This window comes from Varroa jacobsoni, unplaced genomic scaffold, assembly GCF_002532875.2.
Source record: "Varroa jacobsoni isolate VJ856 unplaced genomic scaffold, vjacob_1.0 contig00230, whole genome shotgun sequence".
Lineage (NCBI taxonomy): Eukaryota > Metazoa > Arthropoda > Arachnida > Mesostigmata > Varroidae > Varroa > Varroa jacobsoni.
This window is the reverse complement of record NW_019214433.1, coordinates 55,211-72,820: the sequence shown is the minus strand read 5'-3', so window position 1 is coordinate 72,820 and position 17,610 is coordinate 55,211. Positions and strand designations below refer to the sequence as shown.

The 17,610-nt window shown below is 42.4% G+C and overlaps 1 protein-coding gene and 1 long non-coding RNA gene across 2 annotated transcripts in view; both read right to left on the bottom strand.

The window, feature by feature from the left end:
* The window catches only part of Rhp (GTP-Rho-binding protein rhophilin), a 151,587-nt gene that overhangs the window by 97,931 nt on the left and 36,046 nt on the right, over positions 1–17,610 (bottom strand). The window lies entirely within an intron of this gene.
* The window catches only part of LOC147752054 (uncharacterized), a 37,629-nt gene continuing 26,164 nt past the window's right edge, over positions 6,146–17,610 (bottom strand). The window contains exon 2 of the long non-coding RNA XR_015315140.1: positions 6,146–6,558. This is a non-coding gene — a long non-coding RNA (uncharacterized LOC147752054). The remainder of the gene's footprint in view (positions 6,559–17,610) is intronic.

The window sequence follows — 17,610 nt, the reverse complement described above, 5'->3', positions numbered from 1 at the left end:
ACCTCCAACAACGGAATTTTTTGACAATTTTTCTCCTCAGTGTACTTGGACACGGACGCGTATTTAAGCTATAGGCATAGATTCTTCAAGTATCTCCATCGTTATTGTTAGTATTTGATTGTGTCTGTCACTGCCATACTGTACATAATATTGCCGTCTGAAGGAGGCGAAATTTCCGTGGTACTTTTCCGTCAGGCAACTGTGGCGGAACTCGATTACGATAAAGAATGACGGCGACGCCGCCGCTGCTGCTGCTGCTGCTGCTGCCGCTGTTGGCCATCATGTACTGTGTGCAATTACGTAACCCGCGGCGTTTGTAAGCCCATCGGTAGAAGATTTCGTTCAACGTCTTGGTCAATCGCTGCTCATCTTTTTCGAGGCCGAAGGGCGCTTTGCACAAAAGTGACCTAGTAAGAAAGAAACAGTATGGCTACAACTCTATAGTAAGCATAGCAATGACAAACGATGGAGCGAGAAAACCAAAAAAAAAAGGAAATAAAAATGTTTTTCTACAGAAATACCTGTAGTGACACTTGCATAAATACATTGCGTCTACGTTGTACACTTATTGTCAATGGTCAAATCTATCACTCACAATTCTTTGTTGGCCACTGCCCATCGTCCCATCCGCCATATATTACGTATTTCTCGACAGGTACGTAATTTTGATTCGTCGTCGAATTTCGACATAGGCGCCGAGGGAGATCGCTGAGGACGGGCAGCTTAATTTGAATGTTATTTTTGGACGAATTTTCTGGTATTTTTTTTGCCAAACTGAAACCAATGGTACTTGTGTGGCGCCGATGAATGCCACCATGACACAATCACCGTCAATGCAATCATTTACTATTATTATTATTGTTGTCGTCATCAGCAGCATATTACCACGATGATTTCTGGCTTATTTTCTAACCGTACACAAAGATGTAGACGGACGACTCCCATATGGCGGCATAAAAGATAAACAGGCTTTGGGCAACAGAGCCAACGTAAAGACGTACGTAGGCGAAAAAAGCTTCGGTTATTAAGATGAATAGTTGGGATCGGTCTAGACATGGTTGGTCAGCAGTCGATAGCCAATCAAGAACTTCCTTTTGGCCGTGTCCTGATAGTTGATGTCGCTACGAGTGGACAATTCCTATCACTGGTGCAACTGCCGCTGGTAGGACGACTGCTCGTATGCGTATTTATCCGAAATGACTATACAAACCCAGGTCTTAACTGTATTTTTCTATGAAAAAAGCAACAGCAGAAAAAACAGGAACCGGCAGCAAACCAGACAGGGCATTGCTGATCTAGATATTCTCAACTTGACACATAGGCACCCCAAATACGGTGAGGCTCGGTTCTATCAACCTCTTTGTTTCCTACTCAGTGATACTAACAAGAAGCAGGCCTCGACGAGTCATTCGAAAATATTCGCCAATTCGTTTGGCGTAACACGTCGAAGTAGCAGAAAATCGACCAGACAAGGCTATTTGTTCTTCCTGAAGACAGACATGACTCTTTTTGACAGAATGACTTAAGTAACTATTTGGCAATTCTCGACGCACTCGGACGTTCCTTTTATTGTAGAACATTCGATAAAGGTTACATATGTAGGGAAACGTTGGGAGAAGATACGCCAAAATTGGTTCGGTGTTCAATGTCAAGACCTTTACTTTCTTTTAATGTAAAGCTTTACTTCTCAATAATCATTGCCTTTTCAGATTAAGACTTTCAAGCGAGAATAAAGCTAAGTATTCTTATCAAGTTGATTAAAAACGGACAGAGTATCATTTAACTGCGTCAGAGACACTATACGGTATTCCCTCTCCGGTGCTACACAGAGAACACTTTTCATCGGCATATTGTCCGGTTCTCATGATGACGTCTCACTTTAGCACGTTTGTGAATGTTTCTTCTGGCAGGAACTTTCTTATGGCTGTGAGTGTTTATCTTCGAATCCCGCTGTGATGTATAATCCTCGCGTAGCTTAGCTGATTTTAGGATCCTCCAGGGCTAACCTATCGGTGAACGCCTACGGGCCTGACTACCATTCGCACGTAATGGCTTTTAGACAGCGTCGGCATCACAAATATGCTACTTTTGCCTATGAGACAGCAGTCTCAAACGAGCAACCGAAAATTATCGATCGTCTCCCACCTGGCCGGTGCACTGGGCGAAAGTGAGACCAAGCGGCCCCCAGAAAATGTGCCAGTAGCAACGGACACACACCAAAGCAAAGTTGGCATAAAAACAAGTAATCTGCTCTTGATCGTTATAAATGCATAAAGAACAGATAAAAAAAAAAACTAGCAGTAGATTTGGAATAATGAAAAACGTTACATAATTCTGAGCAGATGAGAGAAAGGTGAACTGGACTTGATATTAAGCTGGAAAAGTGTTAATCGGTCAGAATACGCTGCGTTTTCGACAGTTGATAAAAACATCAACCTATATTTAATTTTTCAAATAATTACAATATTCAAGTTAGCTTTGACAATACCTGTTCCAGTAGAGTTTATAACTTTATGATCATATACCCGTTTCGCTTAAAGTTTCCCATCGAATTCGAAACATAGACGTCATTAAAGCGCTATTTCGTTGTCGCATCAAAAACCCAACAACTAGACAACACAAAACTTTCGACCCATCAGCGGCAACATTCTGTTAACACTGGAAGGTTAGGTAGAAGTGGCTAGTTAGTTGATTTTGTTTCACTAAAAAGACTGTGAAATTATCAGATGACAACAAAGATCAACAATAACACTATAATGATGAACCCAGAACTCTATACAAACAAGACTATTCTGGGGCCATGGAAAGGAAATAATACATATCCAAACCTAAAACGGGTATTAATAAGCATGTTCAGGCGCGTCTGCAATTCGTCCTTGCTTCGAGCAGCTACATATTTAGACAACGAACCCAGATTAGCTTATTTTTCTCAAGGATTTTTGAGAACAGATCATCGGAGAGGTTCATATTATCTTCATGAATCTGCTCTACTGCCATGCAGATAGCAGTTATTATCTAGCATAGTTCTGAACATGCCGCTAAAAAGAGAAAAAGCCAAGCTACATGCGAACACGGTGCTCCTCAGCAGTAACGTCCATTTCAATATATATGTAATAATATACGACGAATTCTATCATGTAACCGGTTTCCTATATCGAGCCTCGTTGTGGGCATTTTGATGATGATTATTAATTATCACCATCATAAGCGTCACCCTTTTAGTCAAACGGACAGATAAACGGCCCGCGGTACTCATCGTCGTCTACATGGTCGATCGCTGGCCGCCACATAGGATAAAAGCTTGACTCTGACACAGGACAACGCGCTCGGCTTGAAGAAGTTCGACTGTCATAGACACGGATGCCCCTTGACGCTACTAGTAAAAAGCAGTAGCGTGAACCCCATGGCTGAAGTTAACAGTAAAGGCGATGATCATGATGTCGATGAGTGCCATGTTGCTGTCGAGCGTCGGCAAGAGGGCGGCTATGTACGAATTTCGCCAGGGCTATGAGAAGACTGAACATCAGTCATAGCGGTAGAGTCGGTCATAGCCATTAGGAGGCCCGATCGAATCTGTCATTTCATTTTATCTCATCTATTCTTTCCTGTTTTTTTCCTAACAACTTTTGCTCAGGCTAAGGCCAACTTGCAACTGAGACGGAGTAAGTCGAATTGAAATAAGTGTTGCTTACCTTTTTCACTGTTTAATCTTATCCCTAACCTACCTACGATCAGTCGCTGTGATACTCTAGCATCATAGAATCAGTCGAAAGAAAAAAAACTTCTAAAAACTAACCGCAGCTTAACGAGGGGCATTGAGTGACGCGAAATAATCGATGACAAACAGATACCTGAATTTGTGTTACAAATAACAGCTGATCGTAAATAACGATTTTAAGGAGAGAAAAATATCTGCCTTTATCTTGTGAGAAGTTCAGATGGTTCTTCAGAGCTAATGGAACAATTTGACCCAGCCTTCTAATGTGCAATGAAATGGAATAAATCATACGACTTTATATAATATATCGTCAATATCTCTACCTAATCATCCTTGTACATAGTCGTCGTTGAGTCGTGGGCAGCGTATAGGCATTTAGTACAAAGTTATCTGGACCAAGTGGCGGAACGACAAGAAGATGCTAGGACATTCGAAATTGCCATTAATCATGTACTGTTATACGCCATGTTATATTAAACGGTGTTCTGTTGAGATAATTTGGGACTAAGGCCCACCGCAAAGCGCTGGCCACTTGGCGCATGGTGCCCAAGGGCTAATAATAATAGCCTATTCTAACGGTATAATACTTGTTTTTGACTGGTAGCAAACCATTTGCGAGGATCTAGTCCAGCTACTTTGATAAGGAATAGGACAGTTCGGCTGCTCAGATCATTGACACACTTTTTGTGTGAAAAGTAATTATACGGTGCTGCTTGATGCTTCTCGAATTTGAACAACTTCTATTAGAGGCCATGAAGGCGTTCGAAGTCGACTTTGAAATCTTGTTGACTTACAAGACCTGGGACTCATCAGGCATAGCCTCATCGGTGTCTCGATAGATAGGGTAAACATCCCCGATACACTAACGGCTCTCGTTGTTATCGATAAACGTTAGATTCTAGGCTATCATCACTTCTGTTAACTGACTGTCGATAAAGACGACATTACCCTATTTTTGCCATAAACGGACCCGAGCCCACGCGAAATTTTCGTGCGAATATTTATTGTTCCTATACGATTTTTTTCTTTTTGTTATTTTTGTATCCGAATATTAGAAATTACGCTAGCAATATTTAATCTCAACTAAGCAGCTTGTTCATTAAAATCAGTGTTTTTTTTTTGTACTTGAAAAAGACACGCATACGATCGCCTCTATAACGCATTCAAAACTGTGTAATGTTCAATATCTATTTTAGTTTGGCGGAAAGATTCAGAACTTTTTTTTTTAAAAGACTGGACTCATATGGAGACTAACCGAGCTGAGCTGTAGCCGGTATAGTCGTGATTTTGATGAATGCGGTCGTCATTAATATATCATTTAACTGGTAGGAGTCTTTCGGTATGCTAACTGTCTTCTGAATAGCATATGGGTTTTTTTCTTTCGTAAATCTTGAATTTTTTTACTCCTAAAGGAGGCAAAGCCTTAAAGAATTGCAATTGAAAAAAAACCACACGAAACATATAATTCAAATACCGAACAAACACATGTTTAGAAAAGCCATTTAGCAATTATTCTAACCACCTCTTCAGCGGCAACAGCCGTGCGCGGGCATTTTGTCTACGTTTCACGTACGAACTGTCTATGTAGACCCATATCTGTAACCCTATTGCAATCTCCAATTGGAACAATGTTCGCATTGCAGTTATTCTGCTGGCTAAAAAATAATAACTTTACGTTATAATAATAAACTTACGCAAATATTCCTACTTGTTCGTATGTCAACGTAACTTCGCACTCGGCGTTAGTCAGTGCTTGGCTTCAGCCAAATTTTAACGGTGAGATACAGACCTAATGGACTGCTATCACCGCATCTTCATCACATTAGCGCACGGATCCATTACTGCGCTGCAAGCTATTTTAAACGAGAAATTAATCAAACCCTTTGGACCTTTCGTATGTCCATGCTTGAAACTTGGTCCGTCGACGACGACGACGACGACGACGACGACGACGACGACGACGACGGTATTTCCTCGATCTAGCCCAAGGTATTGATGTGGCATGTATTCTCGATGCTATCTACCGCCCGTAGTATGTAAGTTGCAAGCCGACAGCCGCCCGATTATTGTTAACTTCACACAAATATATTCTTTACTTTGTTGAAATCAGGTTATTTTTGGGCATGTCACGTTCATTTTTCCGGTCGTTCATTCGGTTAAAATGGCGTAAACAGCCTGACCCCGTTTTGAAAGTTTGGATCGGTTCAACTTTTTTAGACTGCTGAATAGATCGCCTGTACTGCTGATGATCTGTAATGATAGGCGTTGCTTGATGCTAACGATGCATAGACAGTTACGCGGACACAAAGGTAAAAATCAATTTCTATCTGTATGTAGCACGACGTGTCGTCATATATTCATTTCCGCTTGCTGTATATCCCTTAAATATGACATAATTATTAATAATTGTAATGATAACTCTACTGCTTTGAAAAATCACAGTCGTGTTTATTGACATGGTTGATAATGTCTCCCTCAGACAGTGTGTGACCTCTCCTGCCGGCCGTGGTTCGTGTGCCAGTTGTCCTGCGACGATGCTTTTAGCCGTTTGCTGACAGGGCCCCGATATTCCAGTTTTGTTGATGACCGATTTTCCTTTCATGATTCGCCAACAAACTGGCAGCAGTGCTTCATTTACCCTGCAGGTACCATGGAGCTATTACTTTCCTTCTCTCGTTATTTTTTGAGTGTCGGCGTTTAGCGGCCGGTGGCAATGACAGCGACGTTGAGGGAGCGTTGGAATGATGATTTCGTCAGAAGGTCGAGCTTTCATTGGTTACCGTAGCGTAAGGGCGACGAATGAACACCTATGCTCTGTTTGCGGTGTTTACTTGGTGGATCTGTAAAATAATACGGTCAACCGTCAACGCCTGCACAGATTTATGGAGGGGCAGAGAAAGGACGGGAGCTAATATCCCTGTGCCGGGTCGTTCTTGGGGGGGGGGGGGGGTAAAATTCACCGGCAACGCTTAATGATGCTCACTTTTCACGAGCCGGCGGACCCATCTTAAGTGATAACTACGCACTACGGAATTCAGCTGTTTATGGCCGCCGCAGTTATCGTTGTTGCTTCGGGCGTATCTTGCGTAACGAGCTCGACTTTGGGGCGTTTTTAACATCCTCATCAACAGCCGTAAGGAAACGATTACGAGCACGAAGAGCGGTATAGCTGAGCAATGGGTTCTACATTCCGATATTTCTTAAAAACATGGATATTATAACACGACATATTAGAAATACACTGCTTATCGGTAGTAGCTATATATGCATGATGGTGTATGCACTATGCCAAGAACCAGCGGCAAAAACTAACGAAGTTGTTCTATTATGGACAATAGGTACAACAAAAAATTGTTCGCAAATCAATAAATAGAGTAAGCTACGACAAGTAGATAAGGCCACTTGAACCCAGCGTCATATATAGGTTAATCTGGTAGAAAGGAGCAATCTTGAAATAACTAGTTTAGTGTCCAGAAGATTCGATGTTATTGACGAGCTGTTTATGTCTTGAATTTTACGTCTGCTGGCGATTGCTGCTAGGCATTCTATCAGATGGCAGGCTCCCAGCTCGGAACGAACCTCGAACCTAGACAACGTGTCCCTAAGATTAGTAGGCAGACACGTTGCCTACCAAGCTATTATGAGAACGACTAACCTATCTAGCATAAATATTTCCCTTTAACCACTGGATCCGTAGCAATTTTTACCTACCTTTTTAGCCAAGAATGGCTATGTCTTTGAAGAGTGTGCTACGCGAATTTAGACCTTTTTACGGAATCATGTGCTATGTCGGTCCGTATATTCAAATTAAAGAATACCGTCATAAAATATGGAAACACATTTAGAAAACAAAAGTACTGTTAACGGTTCAATTAACTTTCTGCGGCATCATGGCTCTCTTCGGACGGAACAAATCGCTTCTTTGAAAGCAGGAATTCTGTTATGTGATTCTGAAATCGCTATTTTGTCGTTACTCGTTTAACTAGAACATATGTGTGACCGGTGACCTTTATTGCCACGTATGAGACCAAAGACTTTACATCAGCGAAACCGCACAGTCACCTTTTACGACAATATTTGTTTTGGTTGTTCCCGTTAGAATTCCGTTCCCATATGATGTATATATAGGTGTTAGTGGATTAGGCTAGCACCAAAGTTACTGAGATGCGTGCATTCGGTTCCTTTGTCAATTTTAGCATCAGTCATACTGGAGGCTTTCCGGGTCAACCCGCACGAACTAACATTTGATTTTCGTAGTTTCAACGAAAGATCGTTTTCTAGTTGCATTTTGATACTAACCGAACTTGCATCGTTACTACACCTCGTGCCGTTCACGAATGTACATATTTGCTTAAATGTGATTGTTTTTGTGATTGTAGTTCGTTACGAAGTGCTGACATCTTTCAAAAATGAATGAAATCTTGGTTTGCAATCTTCGGCTCAACGCATATGCGTCCGTATATACGATGAATGACGAACATTTTGGGAACTTGAGGGCAAAGTTATTGTTGTTAATACGCATGCGCGTAGCTTTTCTAGTTTCTTGCACAGTTTGTGTTGTGGGGCGCATAAGTATGCTCAGCCCAAACCCAAATCAAGCTGGGCGCCGACTAGGCATAATTGGATAATATTTAATTATAAGTGACAAATCAATTGAAATTTGAGCTCACGCAACTGCTCAAACACATCTACGAGTGTTAAAGAAGCATCGTAACAATGGCAGCGTACCACTTGATGCAACAATGACGGTCTATGTACCGATGTTAATCTATTACCACGTCAGTATTGTTGCCGGTGTGTGTCGCCGAGTTGTTGACAGGGGTGTCGGGACTGTGATGACGATATTGTGAAAACGAAAATTAATTCATGACGAGGTCGCTTGCCCACCCAGCGCAAATGTTTATTACTGTTCAGTTTTTTTCTCCACTGTATGTTTCTTATAGGACGCTTTGCTTTTGCTATTATTCCACGGGGCATATGGTGGTTGCACAGGCGTACTACGTTTCAAGTTCGAAGCCCTATTCGTCAGGTCATTATGGATCGATGACAGACAACAACAGGCCGTTGTTAGCATCGTTGATTGTTGACTCCTTTCTCCTCCGATTCAATTCCACGACTGCCTTAAGCACTTATTGCCGACCAACAAACATTTAGCTCTAAGGAAAATAGGGTAAGAAGTGTGCAATCTAGCTATTCCATCTGTACATGGCAGCCATTCAAGTGACACTAGATGAAATGCTCTGAAAAAGCACTCGTTCTTTCCTTACAGACAGACGCCATAGGTAGGTACCGTAGACGAACAAGGATGCTTATATGATTTTGTGCGACAATAGCAAGTTATTTAAGTGCTACTATATAGTAAGTAAGGAAGTCAAGCACGCGTATGTATATATGATAAGATGGACCATATGAGACCAGTTTGCCTGTTATAATGGCTAGCAAATAGGCGTGTACAGATAGGCCGTACGGTGCATCGAGGACTAGACGTTGCGAGATGATGACAAACACAAATACATACAGACACACGCATAAACACACCGGAACAAACACACCGTACTGACAATGGATTGTAATCAGGCATTGTTAACTACAATAAATTATGCGGCTGGTTGAGAGATGGTCGATTCAGCACCGGACGGCCATAGCTGCACAGACGCGCACGTTACAATTTAATGGAGTTTTGCGGCACTATCACCTTAACGGTAAAAGTATTCAAATAGACAGTAACTCTGCCTTTACTATTAGTCCAGTTACCCACTGACGAAAACACTTACAAGAGGCACTTCTTCATTTAGATAGAAACCGGCATTATCGTTTAACTGTATTGTACGTACATATGTCGAATGTGTGACGACAGTTCCTCTCTTTCGGCTACGCCGAATGCCGACGGCCGCAACGCGCGCGGCTACAGCGGCCGTGGCTAAATATAGAAAGAGAGCCAAAAGGTACTTTTTGCGTTCATCGTTACTTTCGTCGGGTCGGCATTTGTGCCAGATTTTGCCGTCTCTGACAATACTTTTACAGGACTGAGTAAATTACTCAGTCCTCAGTCTACCCGTTTATCGATTCTCATTACCATTCTCTCTTTTTACCTCCCTTTTCATCTCAGCGTACACAATGAAAAATCAGCAGAGCCAGCCCATAAGCTGTAATTGTTCCAATGATGATTCGATAGCTGCAAACATAGCGAGATTTTTAACTGTTACAGTCTACTTACACAGGCGTACATATAGACGCGTCCGAGAACGGTAAACGTACGAAAAGCCACAGGTTTGAAGTTTTTTTTAAAGGGCAAAGAAGAAGAAGATGCTAAAGGGTGCTAATTGAGGCGCTATTTTAAAATCGGATTCCGCTACTGTTCTTATTTTAGTTTCTCCAGTCCGACGTTACTCTTCATAACGCGCATCAGTCGCGTGCGATAGGTGCTGTTACGGTGAACTCGCCGAAGGTTAACCGTGGTCGAAAAAAATACATGAGTCGTTCAACTATGAGTGAATGAATATTTTTATCCGCATGTAATATCGATAATACCTGAAAAGTAACCCAGCCTACGGACATGCAGCAAAACAAACGACGCCAAAGGTTGACCGTATTGCTACGGATTTGCTGCTAGTGTTGTCATTGTTTTCGCTGTTACGTTATATTGTCGTATGTCATTTGAAGGAGAAACGATCGCTCTTTTTTAATAGTCCTATATCTACGCGTCCTACTTACTGATGCTCCACGAATAAAAAACAGAAACAATAGGCCTGTACAGGTCAGAAACTGCGTAGGGCCAAGTGTTCGCATACTCTCTCGCTTGGTGATGGCTGTTCGCTTTTATCACCGCCCAGATATCATTAGTGTACGATTGTGCCATGCGTAGAAAAATGGATTGAGAGCAAAATACTTTTCTGGACGACGCAACGCATACGCCGACATCTTTACCGGTTACCTGTTTCGCGACTGCTCCTGATGCCGCACCTGCGACGATCGCCGTTGTACTACTTTTGCGTAGTCAGTGTTGACGTATGGGGGTAAATCGAGTAAATAGCACTTCTCGTGCAGGCCATATTCAGGCAACAAAAAATAATGGCGGTATCATATTTGTGATGAAACTTAACATTTGCAGACTTCTGTCGGCGTGAGCGAACGATATGGCCGTCCATATTAATTATAGCGTTGAACGATTTTCACAGACTATAACAACTATTCTGCCAGTATACTTTGTAGCTGCTTTCTCTATTTGTTTCGGAACATTCTACATCGAGATGTTTGGTAAATAGCTTCCGTTTGGGGAGATGGGCTTGCGTGTGTTATTGAGACCCGTTTACGGGCTCTCTGCTTCTCTTCTGCCTTTGCTCTCACAATTCGGCAGGAGCTCTATTCCATATATACCGACCCTTTGCACACTACGCTTCATACGGGGTGCTCGGAAATAACGTCAGGCCATTTGCCGTTTGGACGTTGTTCCGATGTCGCGTGTCGATCGTAGGAAATTGTAGACGAAAACGAAAATCCCGAAGACATGAATTCTTGTATGGTTCGATATGAGAAAGGCAAAGTCGATTCTGATGATGTATGCAAATGGATTTTTCAATGGACAAAATCGTAGTAGTTCCAGCTGCTGTTACTTAATCTGGTACGTTTGCGGTTACCATTAATTATGGTGAGTTGCCGCACTATCATGTATTTCATAGATACTGTGTATACAAAAATATAACAATGAAAAAAAAGCGCTTTTAGGCCACAGGTTTTCTGGTAAATGCTGATATCTGTTTTCTACAGCTTGTACAAGACTGTGTATCTTCCAAGGCTACTGAATCAAACGGCAGGAATTTTCGTCCTAATCCCGCTCACTAAACCGTCCCGAACGATTTACACGGGTAGCGAGTACAAGCCGACGCATTTTTAGTACTGCAGATCTAACGGCGGCTTCACATGGCAAGATTGTGATTCGGACATATTATTTGTAGGGGTGGCGGAAGGTTTGGCGGCATGAGTGCCAGCACTGGCATATAACAGTTAAGTGTTCGGAATGGGAGCATACTTGACGAAAAACATTTACCCACAGGCTATGCGCGTATCTGAGCGTCAACTACGAAACAAGACCGTCTGCATGGTGTGGCAAAACGTAAAAACGTCGTAACAACTTGAAACGATAGGGTAATTTTTTTGGCTCGCGGTACGTGATTTATCCAACTCCATCCAGATTAAACAAGAGGAACGAGAGAAGAAAGACTACTCTTGTTTCACTCGACTTGGAGGAAGAATCGTTGTAACTCTATTGAATCGCTACTGTCTTTTTGTGTCCGTTAAGCCCACAGTGAAAAAAAATAAACAGATTTCCGTTACAGAAAAGGTTGTTACAATGTCGCTAGCTGTGGCAATGGTTAACATATTTCTGTCTTTCGTATGGTAGTCCATGATTTGTATTGGGCCGTTTTGGTAATTGTACCTATACCTGCCAATCAAGGTATGTCATATACACGTTACGTATTGGCCCCTTTTGATTTACGGCGTAGATAGAAATTTATTCTACGGCCACTAAAAAAACCATTTGAAAGCTACTGTACAATAACAATAATCCAAATGGTCACCATTATCAGCGTGCTTGAAAATCTCGTGTGTAGATTAGATGAAGTGCTAGCCGCCTCGTATAATTACCAGCCGTTCGAGTCTAATTTTTCAGAAACGGCATTTCACGTAATAATACATAGCCATAGATGTACCATGGGGTTAAATATAGATGCTGCCGGCGTAATTAACACTAAATATATTTCACGTAACGTTAGACAACTAACTAGCGTCGTATCCAGTAGTGCTCTTGGGTGTGAAGACAAGCTTAGCGTTTAGGAGCTCTATGATCAAATGAAATGTCAACGTTTGCTAACAAAGACCATGCCAGAAACACATTATTAAGCAGATAGCACATTTAGCCATTGTTTCCCGTTGACCAAGAACCGTCCAAGTGGTCAGGAAGAGTCAAGCAGCCGTTGTCGCGAACTTTGCTTTCTACTCCTTTCAAAAACAGGCTGAATTGATCTTTACAAGCGTGAAGCTTGAATGTAGCAAGACAGGATGACGTACGTCAGGAAAGAAGCAGCATTGAACGCCAAATGGGGTAAGCGTAATGATCTGCTTTACTTCAATATAGTTTCTTCAATCGAGGCGTTTAATTAGATGATTTCATCACACACACACAAGTTTCTGACCAGAGGAAACACTTAACTGGCGCTAAGAGGCGACGTGCTATTACAATGGCGAGACATTCCCAGCCTTCGAACCGCTATATCGGCATCTAACCTAAATTGCTACAGAGGCTTTTTCGAGTACAGCATAAACAGTGAGGAATGTGAAATCCGCGTATACATAAACATCGCCACAACGACTTCAAAAACAATAAACTCGAACCTATCGACGCTGGTATAATCCACACTAACAGCAGGCTACAGTGAATCGGCACACTAAAAAAAAAAATTTAATTCATATCATTTTCGGCTAGTTTACTTTTTTGCTAACATTACCAGAAAAATAAGTGATCGCTGCGCTCCGAAGTAGGCCATCAATATCAATGGAGAGCCTTATCTACCGTGTGGCAGCATGTTTAAATACTGCGTGGAGGCTAGGTGCAACCTTTTGACATATAATTCCTACATGTTCAGATTCAACCTGTTGTTGAGCAATTCTTGCTGTTTTTCGCTAGATATCAAATCGTTCGATTTCTATTCATACTTCTCATCTGAAAGTGCCCTATTGTTGTATATTTATTTCTATAGAAAGATATGGCGTGAGCGATTTCCTATCCATCTAACTGTTTAATATCTGCATTCTGTTAGTATTCGGTACTGGTGTGACAAGAATAATTTTCGATGCATTTTTTTATTGTAGAAACTTTATAATTTTTCCGATATCGATTATTATCCGGCACCAGCACCTCATTACGCAAAATATCTATACTACCAACTGAAATATATGGTTTCAACAATTTTAACGATAACTCCCGTCACTAGAAAAACGTGAATCATCTTAGATGGTTTCATATACTCAAAACATCGGATCAGTTTTGGGTACTACTCTTGTCAGTCCTTTCGTATTTAATCAGACAGTGCACTAGAAGCTAGCTAATTGAAGGCACAGGTATTAGGCACACGGCCTATAGAGTTTTTTGCGTACTTTTTGCTAGATTGTGTCGTCATAGATAGTCGTAATATCGCTACCCGTTGTTGGACGCTTTTCTCGAGTGACAGATTCCTCGATTGTTGGCACCGTCTGAACCGAATGCCTTTGTTGCTTTGCTAGCCTAAGAACGACCATATAAAGTTCGCTATTGTACCTATGCACACTCTCAATCTCAATACTGTCAATGCATTTCTCTATACATATTTATCTGCGTTCTATTTCGCACTCAGCTCAGATCGTAGTGAACATCAGCTTACTGCTGACCTTGTCCTGCCATTGTGTTGTTTGGCTTTACTATCTGTTTTTCTGTCACGCTGGTAGTGTTCTTCGGCGACTGCTATTGTCGCTCCGCTAAGTGCAGCATGGTCGCCGTGGTTCACCGACGCACCTGGTCCTTTCAAGAATCTCGTTTCCTTCCCATTCGAATACGCTTTTTGTTAAATCTACTTCTCGCCATTTCTGTTCTGCTTTTTTTTCTGTGCAGATACCTAGCAGGCAATTGCTCCTTGCAACCGTCCCTGTTTTTTCCGTTTTCCGTTTACTGATTCAGCTTTTCATCGTTTCTTAGCTCGATCGCGCGTAACGTAACCGATGTAGCTTACGTGCTTGTCCTTGGCCTCGCTGAACGCGCATGGGAGAAAAGGTTAACGGCCGCGGGAGCAGCAACAAGTAGCGGAACTTCGACAGGTAGAAAAACACAGGGTAGCGCAGCTTCGTCAACGATAACGTTGAAGTTGAAGACCGACGATGCGGCAGCAGCAGCAGCTGCAGGGCCCATGGCGTCAGAGCTGCCGATAAAAAAGCGCCGACCACGGGCACCCCCGGCGGCGCACAACTACTGCCCACCAACCAAACCCAGCTAAGAAAGGCAACATAGCGCGAAACTGATCGACATAAAAAACGAGTCAAGGAAAAAAGACTACAAGGAAGAAATACGCTCATGCATGATGCTTGCCGGCCGTAGCATTACTAGCACGATTCGTCGATGAACGTTGACTCGATGACGATCATTACGAGTTGCCACACACTCGATGCAATGGATGTGCACACGAAAACGTATGAGCATTTTAATATGCACTTCAACGACAACCAGCAACAGGAGACTCGCTATGCAGTTAGTGACTCGTGCGTATTTTTCTACCTGCCGTTCGACGGTAACGGGTGACGTCGAAGACGAGTTTGTACTTAAACAGAAGAAGCTGCTACGAAGCGAAGGGACACATAAAGAAGACGAAAAAACCATATAGAACTACAAGAAAGAACGGGATCAAAGGGAGCCGAACCATGCTCGTCACTGATTTCTCGATTCAGAAACAAGTGCGATAACAGTGGTAAACAGTTAGGCGGCACTGGAGGCACCTGCGCGACCCAGCCAGACAAGCGAAGAGGCTATAGCATCCGAGCGTCGAGACCGCTGCTTACGAAGACACTCGCTGTGCACAGTGCAGCAGAAACAACGCCAATGACAGCGTCAACGTCAAAAGAAGCAAAAGCAAAGGCAAAGGCAAGCAGCAGCGACGGGCAAGAATGACTGAATGCGTATTTGCAGTGAAATACCGCGTTAACAGTAAGTTGTTCGAACAGGCCGGCGACGATGAGGCATCGACCGCTCTCAAAGGACACACTGCATGTCATACACAGACCCCCACATAGACGCAAAAAAATACAGGGGTAACTACCTCCGTCTGTTCCGTTTAGTACAACTGTAGCGTTGATTGCGTTTGCCTTCGACTGAAGACAACAGCACTTCTACTTGAGTAGATCTTCGATCAATTTTAGAGCTCTAACGCATGTCGTGTTTTCGTTGATTCAGCATTAGTGTTCGTTCGAACAACGCTCCATTCTCATCGGCCAACCGAATGGAAACGAGTACACGCAGGCGAATCAGGCGCCACCTGTGTACACCATACATGAAGGTAAACAAGGAACGAACGACTTTAGTCATGACCAATATAGCACCAGGCATTAGTAGAAATGAAAAGGTCTAAATTGGAGTGAGTGGAGGTTTCAGCTAGTGGATATGCATTACATCGATGTGACCGCATGTTCTAGGTTCGCAGACGAGTGAGCGGCGGTCTCCGTACGTCTGTTTGCGTACTTCGACTACTGGAGTTACAGAGGCAGTTCGCCTGAGACATTATCGCGTTTGCTGCAGTAACGTTAGTCGATAGCTATTAAGGTTGAGTTGATGCTGATGACTCCAGAAAGTCGAATAATAAGCCTGCGGCGTCCTTTTGTCGTCTGCTTTTCCCGTCCCTGGGCGCCAGTACTATGCCGACATTGATCGGAGAAGTAAAGTAAATGCAATGTTGTCAAGAGTTATCGAGCAAACGTGATGACTGCTAGACACGTCGATAGCGCAGACGTATACAAATGCATTTTGATCGAGAATAAGTCTCTATTAAGAAGACATGAAGCCTATCGATGCTCGTCCGACTATTTGATTTTTGTCTAAATAACAGTTCTGCCCGTTTTTTCTGCTAAAACGAACTGTCTACACATCGGCTGTGCGGGGACTGTGTTATTTTTACGCGTATTTCTATGGTTAAACGGTTAAATATCGGCGGCCATTATGAGCACCTTGACCGTGTTGGTGCCGTGGCGAAGCTCGATAGTTTGGAAGCATATTTGGGCGAACTAAAATGAAAAAGGGAAATCAACAAATATTACAGTTTTACGCTCTAAAGTTAATATGCTACCATTTTCAATATTGGTCACGATTTGTTTCATGGTCTGTATAAGTAGAGAAATTGGAAATGTTGGTGTAGTCTGAGGTTGTGGACGATATAAGTGGACAGTGCGCACGCGCTGCGGGATTTTTTTTACAAATGTAGTTTGTATCATTTCGATAAATTTCGAATTACCCTTCTCTAAATGTCGCAACATAGACATCGGTCTTTGAAAGAAGGTTGATCCAGAAAGCTGTTTCGCAAAAGCTAAAGTTTGAACCTACGAGCGGTTAAGTATCTTTAACGGTAAGCCTTCCCTCGTACCTGACGTAACCTGAATATGAGGGCTGGTTCCACCGCCAGCTTCGCGTACTCACAGAAAGGCCGCATTCTGAATTTAGGGCTGTATAGTACACATCACAGATATACTAACCATGAACTGCGACGCATCTAGCGAGTACCGATGAAACGCAGATATAATCTCGGTCCAATCCCTTCAATAAATACTGCTCCCACTAACTATTGCCTCTACCGTTACATATTCCTTGTAACAAAAATTATACACTCTAAAGGAAGTAACGGGATTCATAGGACAGTATCAGTAGAAATTTGTAACGGGGTAACTATAACAGTATTATAATATAAATAAAACTTCTCATATAAAAGAACTGCGGGATAGCAAGAGGAAGGTTGGCACATTTTAATTGAGCACCGGCCCAGATTCTGTAGAATAACTGCAACACTTTGATCACTGATATGTATATGAGCCTCTGTTTGCGTTAGGCCTAGTATGAAATTCACGAATCAATAATGAAACAAAGGCGAAACGAAGCTTGTAGGTCAGCCTGTTATTACGCCTACGCTATCACCCATTGCTGTTACAGCGCAAGTATTGCACGATGATCTTCCTGCAACAAAATAGTTACTCTTAATATTACTGTTATCGTCGTTATCATCAAACGATAAGATATTGAACCGCTCTAAGTACATTACTATAGTACATACAAAGAAAAACAACAAAACAGGTCTACCATTAGTTTTATCTAGTTTTCGTAGTCTATT